Genomic DNA, 9,184 nt, shown 5'->3' with positions numbered 1-9,184 from the left:
AAAAAGTCTTTTATGTTTCACCTACACATAGAGACATAATAAGTAATTGACTGTGGTCTCCAAATGAGTTAATTAGAAAGAGTCAAACACTTTAGCCTGATTTATACTTGCTTTGACACCATATCAAAGTGAAATGACATAGTGATCACTTGTGCATCAATGTGTCTATACATTGCTCTTCAAACACTTGGTGGCAGAGTGCAGTGTTGCCAAGTCCTCATAAGGGAAAGTAACTATTGGGTGTCCTATAAGCCACTAGAAGTTGTAAAAGGGGTTGTAAGGACTATCTGGAAAAGTTAGTGTTTTATTTAGGATAAAGACCCTGTTTCTCATGGGCACTTGCACCCACTGACACAAGAACATGACTCTTACCAAGGTGTTTGTTTTGAAGTAAAGTAATGGGGGGAGAGCTTCTTTTTAACACTTCTTTATTTAAGACAACTTTTTACACAATCAGCACGACAGGAAATTTCTTCATTAACAGCTACACAGCCCTGTTGTTTAAATGTGACAAACTTTCTAACCTCAGTTTGTACCATAGTTAAGTAGCCACCCATATATTTAGTGCAACTCACACCCTGGTACTCTGAGACATGTCCGTAGACCAAACTGGGGCCCAAACTTAACAGTACTTGTTCTGAGGCCCAGGATTAAGATTCAGCCCAGATCTAAAATAGCTGCTAAACTTTACACTGTTGAACTGAATATAATGTGTTTTTCTTGTTTGCTTTGTTTTCATCTTATCCTGTATTTCAGGAAACATCCATAAAATAAGAAACTCAAAAGAGACACTATCTTAAACAACTGATGTCACCCCAAGAGTTGAAGATAAAACTTTAACACAAAATGTATTTTTCTTGTATATCTTTTTCATTTGAATCACAATTCCAAATTTGTGCCAAAGCTCTCAGATGAGGAAATATGTAAACACAGACCACTGTGTCATATGGATTGCATTCCTTTACATATTTTTTTTTTCTTGGTGATTTTTTTTCAACAAGTTTCTCATTATTCTTGTTATTTCTTTTTTTTCTGTAAAAATTCTTTATTTTTCTTTTCTTTTCTTTTATTTGTTTTATCCTCTCGCCCACTACGCTCTGCTTGTGAAAGACGCCTGGTGCCCCTAGCCCAGCGCGACTCCAAATCACTAGCCTCTAGACTCTTCTCCTCTGTTGTGCCCAAATGGTGGAATGAATTACCTAACTCTATATGATCCACAGAGTCCCTTTCTACTTTTAAGAGAAGTCTGAAAACTTATCTGTTCAGGGAACACTTGTGCACTTAATCTGTCAGTAGGTCTAAGACTCAGCTGTTATGATTTTTTAGCACTATTACTGAATGTTGTTGAAGATTGAGGTATACTGTTGCAGCATTTAATTGTGATTTGTTGTCTTGTTGATTATTGTACCCCCCCCCCCCAAAAAAAAAAAAAAAAAAAAAAAAGACTTGCACTTAATAGCAGCACCTGCAGCCAAATAACTTGTAGCACTGTTGTCGCACTAACTAGGTTTTCCTTGTGTCTAAATTCTTGCTTGTGTTGTACGTCACTTTGGACAAAAGCGTCTGCTAAATGAAACTGTAAACTGTAAACTGTATTTTTCTATATATTTTTGTATATTTGTATATTCATGATCTTAACTTTCTCTAAATTCTGTTCTATTTTACAGAATGTACAGCAAGTAATTCTGTGTATTTTTTTCATGTTAATTGTTGCACCAACACACCAAGTAAAATTCCTTGTATGTGCAATGAACTTGGCAATAAAAATCGATTTTGATTCTGATTCTGGAAATAATTTATATTCAATTTAAGGGATAAATTACATTCTCTCATGTATGCTAAGACCTGCCTCTCACAGTTCCCATTTCTCTGAATATTTGCAGCACAGAAAGTACAGCAAAGGAGTCTTGGATTAGAGAACTGAAAAAGCCTTGAGTTGTAAAAGGGCTGCATCCTGGTGGTGTGAACATTGAGTTTGTTTCACCACGGAGCCACCCTGCAAGCCCCCAGGTGAATGCCTTGGGTTTTTTCTCTGCAGTTCAGGGTTTCTTTCATGCCATCTGCTGCTGGCTCCGGGACATGGATTTCAAGCAGGGCACAGAGCAGGCATGGCTCAGAGCGGGCATGGCTCCTAAAATTGTACTCCAAAGAGGCTGGACGCTTTCTCTGTGAGAAGCAAACCTCAGGTCACATGGCTAACCCAGCAAACAGACGTGGCATTAGCACCAACAACGACCACTTTATCCTCCACCCTGTCATGGACACACTCTTTATTCTCATTGCTGTGAGCCACAACAACAACACTGCAGTTATTTGTAATGGAGCCACTGTGAGGAGATTGCCAAGACCAACTATGCAGACAAAGTACCAGCACGGTTTCTTTGAACCCTTTTCAAGGCCCAGTTGCTCATTGTTAAATCACACTGTGAATTGCAGGCATGCTTCCATCTTACAGGTTTAGCTTTTACCGAAAGGAAATGTAGAAATGTTACTAAGAAACAAAACAGGCAGGGGAAAACATGTTTTATGTAGTATCCCCAAGGCTGTCCCTTTACCTAAAACCAGCAATAAGAGGACACAGCATCGGCTTTTTGTTTAATCAGATGCTTAGGAGACAGAAGTAGGATGTCCGCCAGATACTTGTGTTCCTGCACTACAGCTCAGCGTGAGTCCCACTAATCTGGAAGAAATCAAAGATTAGCATTTTTGAGAGGTTTGCATTTGCCTCAAAGACCGCTGACTCAGATGTTCTGTGGCACTCAAGAGACAAATCTGTCTGGCACATTTCATATTCCACACTGCAAAGAACTTATATCTCTTTCAGAGAATGTTGGGTGCTGCTGTCATGTGCCAAATTTAAATTGATGGGGACACCGACTGTTTGATAACAGGGGCGTGACTGATGGAACAGTTGACCGTGTATTGAAAAATTCAATGAAACGAAACCTTTGCAGGAAATATTTCAGCACTACTTTATCATCCGAAACAAATTGGCTGGCTTTCTAGTCCGAAGGGAATATAAGATTGATTACTTTGTATGCTAAACTTGTAAAGAATTAAGAGTGAATAGAACTTGCCTGCTTGGCCTTGATAGGTTCACAGACAGCTCTCTGTAGTCTCACTGCAGAGATCATGTCGACCTAGATTCCATTATTTGAAATTCTGCTGATTTTCCAACAGCAGGTAATCAAGTATGATTCTTGCACCTTGTTTGACAGAGCCCTGGATGTTTTCAGGTCTGGCTGCTGAGTCAGATATGTTGGCATGATGTGGCTGACGGAGAATCTAGGTGCACATCTCCGTGCTGCTGCTTTTAGTGTGTGTGCCAGCTGCCTGCCAGAAGCCCGGCCTCATTAGCTGAATTACAGAGATCAAACAGAGAGGCCGAGGAACAGAAGAAAGAGAATCTGCTGTCCCTCTCCAAGAAGATGGGATGAAAGGCATGCGGATAGTGAAGTGGGGAAGGCAGAAGACATTGTGTTACTGGTTGTGAGTTTTGAAGGGCGGGTTCTTTGATTCTTTGGCTATTATACATGAAGAATGTGTAGGACTTTGACCGGCCTGCGCAGGTCTATTGACATTTGAGTCTCTTTTGTGAGAAAGTGCTCTGGAAGAATAAGGTATGTGGCTTTGTTGTGTTCTGAGTGTTTCAACCAATTAAAACCTGATGTTCAAAAGTAGAAACTAAACTATCACTTGTGCATGAAATTGTGCTTTGATCAATGAAGCAATCTTGATTTATATTGCACTAAGGCACAACACATGCTATCTCAAGTGTTAGCTTAGAGGCAGACAGACAAACTTTTTTTTTATTTTTTTGGCAATCTAAGCATATAGCTGCCTGAGCAAGTTTTAAGTATCAGCTTTATCAAAAATATAAGTATTAGTCCTACTCTTAAAAGTAGAGTGAGTTTCCGCCTCCTGGATCCGGACAGTTTGACGATTCCAAAGGGGAAGATTCTTATAACTAGAGCCTTTTAGAGCCTGGAACATAACAACAGCCAAAAATGTAATTTTAAAAAAAGTGTAATAAAGCCTAATATGTAATAAGTGGTTGATAATGTAACAAAAGTTCTGAGACAAAAATGTAATAAAAAAAAATGTAATCTGGTCATTTTAACATTTCAGGTCATTGATACGTTTCAGGCTCCAACGGCTTAAATACACCGGATGTGTCTACAGCGCGTCTCAATTCTGTTACAGCAATCAGATCAATTAGGTTTCATTCATATCAGTGTGTTAACTTACACTGGATCCATTGTGTTGCGATATGTCTGCATGGCTGCTCCATCATGTTGCAAGTAACACGCAGCCATCCTATTTGAGATGGACAAAGAGCTGTGAGGCATAAATTCAGAGTAGGAAAGATCGAGTGGGACAGGAAGTCATGGCCAGAAACTACCTGAAAACACCTAGCGAATAAAAATTAAAACAGACTGTGTCAAAATCAGTTTGTATTTAGCTTGACTACGATGATAAACTGACACAGTTAGCGGAGCCACACCAGGAGTCAACAGGCTTGAGGTTTTATCGCCTAAAACCCCGTTTCCACCAAGTAGACCGGTTTGGTTCGTCTTGGTAAGGCACATTTGTGGCATTCCCACTGACTGATTTACCGGGACAGATACCCAAGTAACCAAGACGAGCCGTCCCACTTTTTGGGACCCTTTGGTATGGGTGCCAGACTAAAACGATCAGCTCTCGAAAGGTGGAGCTACAACACTGCAGACCATTGATTGGTTGAAAGAATCGTCACTTACCCCGACAGCGGTTGTATTCCTCCTGGCGGCACACAGCCTTCTCTGAAACAAAGCTTAATTGCACTTTGTATCAAAGAGCTACATGCCAATCACAAAGAGGACAAAATTTGAATTTTGAATTTATTAAAGGATAGCCCCTAGAGATGCTGCATCTCGTTTTCAAGGAGGGGTGCTGCATATCTTCCATCTATGCTCTTTGTTTACTGTGTCCCATTATTCTCCTTCGTTGGATTTATTAGCAGGGTAAACTGTGTCACGTTGGTACAGCGCCAGGCTATTATTTAACAACAGGGCTTTCGGCATCCGACTTACATGCTGCCTACCACGAGAGGGTACAGTTTGCTGTGGAAATCCAAACAGGCTTGCATCAGGCTTAACTGTACCAAACCATACCAAACTGTACTGAACCGAACTGGACAGCTTGGTAGAAACGCGACTTAACATAAATGACGAGAGGATTATCAATGGAGTGGGGAGCGGGAACTCCTTGGTCTCGTGACTCCAGCTGTCTGTTACTCATGCAGCTTGTTGGACTGAGTACACAGCCAGTGTAAGTTGACAAACACAGTGAAGACGCAGCGCAACAGAGTCACACTGCTGACATATCTGGTGTATTTCAGGCGCAAGGCTCAACCTCCTATGAGCATGCTCAGTGAAAGCTAGGGCTGTCAATCAACCTTGACTGGGTAGAACGAATTAAAAAGAAGCAACTGTCCATTCAGGATGTCTTGGTTTTTCAGTGTCATCTATTGTCACTGTAAACAACCCCAAAAAAGCTTATGACCGAAAATTAAATAAAGTGTTTTACTCATTGGCTGCAATTGACATCTATAGACGTCAGTTGTGTTTTTCAAGGGGATGCGCTAGCAGGCGAACAGAGCTAGTCCCTCAATATCAGGCTTGTAAACTTGTGTACTGATGAACTGACCCCTGTAGGTGGCAGCGGCACTCTCTTAAGATTAGCATAGATTATAAGAGAAAGAGGCGACATGACAGAGAGTCAAGGGGGAAACGTTCCAAGTTGGAGAAGTTCACGCAGCTCACACTTGAACAGAATATGTGTTGCGGTGGTGAAAAAAGACAACAGAGATCATAGAGAGGATCAAAGGATCGAGCTTTTGGAGAAGAGAGCCAAAAAGTAATCAAAGCTCGTTTTCTCAGTTTTTTGTCAAAAACAGGTGTTATTGGTGAAACTAGTTGATATTCTCCGGTGGGCTACTAAAGCATGGGAAAAGGTAGAAACAATCGTTTTTTTCCAATAAGAGAAGAGAGTCTACTCTTTAATTTGGTAGTTTTGGTGTTTACATAAAACACAGTATTCTGTGGGTCTCGAAAGATGGGTCTAAACGCTCTGAAAACGGCTAGCAGTATGGGGTAGAGGGCAAAATGCTTTAAGCACTACATTATGCTTATGGTCATTTTTAAGTGGAAAGAGTCATTTCAGTTGAAATATGGACTTTTCTCTCGAGTGTTTTTAAAAATAGAAAAATCTAAAAACCTTTCTGCTATATTATACTCCTCTTTATAAGAAATCAATCCTCCACTATTCAAGTGTGATTCAGTCAAGTGTAATAAGCATACACTTCTCTGAGGATCTGACACAGTCCTGTCTTTACAATCAAAAGGTCTAAATGCTTGGAAAATTTATCTTACCTCAATACTGCTCATCATTTTTCAATTATGGTTGTTCTCAGGAGAGTCTCAAACCGTCAAGGATTTCTTTCAAAACCATTTTGGCCTTTGTCATTATGAGCTGAGTGAACTTCAGATTGATTCAGGACTGACTGAACTGAACACAAAGTCAGGGCATGCAAAGTGTGTCAGCTAAGATGTGAGGGAGGTCAGGCTAACACTAATGAAAGGTCAAAGAAGATGCAAAATGGGGATCACTGAGTATGGCAATGCAGTTAGGCTTAAGAAATCTACAGATGTTTCTGTGTAATTCCATATGAGATTGTATCACTTCTATCTAATTTGAGTTTTTTATTCTGTCATTTGTATTTTGGTGGTTAACATGAGCATATTCAGTTATTAAGTGGACTACAGTATAGTATCTGTGACAATATTGTACTGCCTCTCCAGCAAGTTTGCATTCAACCCAAGAACTAATTGCTTCTGATTTGTTCTGGCCCTCTATCTGATCCTACACATTAGGGAGCAGAATCAGGCAGAGACTTCTTGGACCCCTGAGATTCAACAACAAAAGCCCTGTTGAAATTGAAGAGATTTTCTGTGCATCGCTAGCCAGTGTTTGTATGAAGTACCCAGGCTTACTTGAGAAGCAGAGGGGACAGTAGTGGATTTGAAGAGGGATTTCATTAGGGTGAGACAGACAAGATGGTGGTCCACACCTCAGGGGATGGGGGGAGGACTTGGCTGCATCGCCACTTGTGAGGTTGACAGCTTTGGGTTAAAGCGTCTTCACGATATAGACACTTCCCTAATTAAGTCCTCACTTGCTTTTAGAAACTTAATTGATGAGATAATTGGGTGGTGGTGGGGGTCTCTGGCTAATTACTCTTTTGGAGGGTTTTAGACATGGGGGGTGAAATTGCTTTTATAATCGCAGTCATAGAGGCGCTGGTGCAGAACAACCATAAAATCAATTGATGGATTGTTTAAAGGAGAGTGTGCAAGCACATCAGAATTTAAAGTATCAAACTGATTTCAGGTTAATTGATGGAAATTATCCCTGAGCTGAATATGTTTCCAAGATAATAAAGCATATGTTTTATGAAACAGTCGTTTTTAATCATGTTAGTGAATGGCTCAAGGACTTTTAGTACATTGCACAGAGAAATCATGGTGCTCTCCATATTTCCATGATTGCCTTTTAATCATATGGGCTAATGAACTTTAACAGCCTGTAACATGTTTTGTAAATCATATATAGTTCACACCTGTGGGTTTGCGTTAAAATGCACAATACAACTTGAGTGCTCACTTTAAATATGAAATACACCACAGGAAATAACATTACAATGTTGATGTCTTGGCTTCTTTATGAGGTCATTTTAATTATAATTTTCTATTTCCAGCCTTCAGTAATTGTTAGAAGTTTAGATTAACAACTAAGTACCCACAAAGCAAGTAAATGACTCTAACATGTTAAGTCACAAGTAACCCTAATGCTTCCCATGCTAATGGAAGCATGGATCCCAAACTGTCCTGAAGACCATATCAAAAACTCCAGTGCCATTAGCATGCATTTAAATGAAGAAATGTTTGGTTATAGTTTGATCAAAAATAGACACCCTCTATAGATAAGTATCGCTCACAAAAAAAGAAAAGCAAAAAAAAAACAAACAACAACAACAAAAAAAAAACACCAGCACAAAGAGCCATGAGCTGAAAAACAGTTAACTGTTGCAATACCTTTTGCTGTAGCAGCTTCATATGATGCTCACATCATCTAATATTAAATCGGTTAAATATTGTAACATACTGACAACATTCACCTTGATAAGTTCTATACAGTGTTTAAGAGATGAAAGACGCTTTAGTTCATGTAACTCTGGAAACAAAAAATCATTTCCTGGAACCTTTGAAATTCAATTTTAATTGTATCCAGACCTTGAAAGAAAAATGTTAGCGGTTTACCTTTCCATGTGCCTCCCAGGCAAATACTAATAATTTTCATTGTTGTAGTGTAAATTTTAATGAAGTGGAGAATATTTTAAGCATCACAGATTGAGTAGAGAAGTGAAGATGAGGCTATTTGGAATACTTCAGTTGTATTCAAAAGAAGTTGCAGACAAGTACGCTCTGCATGGATTTACTGTCCCTGGGGAAAGGGACAGGCTCCATTGCAATCTCCTTTCTCATTTTACCCCCTGAAAGGTGTTGGCAGTGCTTTGCATTTAAAGTGCCTTAGAAATTATTAGTGTTACAAGACCTGACATTAAGAGACACAACTTGAAGATCACTTTAAAGACCAGTGAAGGAAAGGAAAAATGAAGAAAGAGGCTTCATGTGATAAAAGCTGCTGTGAAACTCATCCATTTCAATAGGTTGTTACTGCAGAGAAAATTGAAATGGTGATCTTGGTGAGAGGTAAATAGTAAACACCATGCAGTGCTGGCTTTGAGATACATTCAACTCCACCATAAATCAGAAGAATTTCACTCATAACTGGGACACACATCAGATATGCAACCTAAGCATTTCTGCTTCAGAAGCCTTGGAAATGCTTGAGACTCCCAAATCATCCTGCTGTAGCTGTGCATGCTTATCTTTGCTAATTCATACATCATATAAAACATGGGAAAGGATTAGATCTTCATCTAACACTCTTTTCATCTGATGATTCATCATGTCAGAAGTCTATTAGTACAGTAGGGTGATTAAGATAAGTAGGCCACAATGTTGTGACAACTCACTACAACTTTGATTAAAATTTTAAAGATTGGGGTTTTGTTAGGTTT

The sequence above is a fragment of the Halichoeres trimaculatus genome, unplaced genomic scaffold (assembly GCF_033239565.1).
Source record: "Halichoeres trimaculatus isolate MK-OKI-2021-1 unplaced genomic scaffold, fHalTri1.1 fHalTri1_scaffold_3, whole genome shotgun sequence".
Classification (NCBI taxonomy): domain Eukaryota; kingdom Metazoa; phylum Chordata; class Actinopteri; order Labriformes; family Labridae; genus Halichoeres; species Halichoeres trimaculatus.
This window is presented reverse-complemented; position numbering follows the sequence as displayed.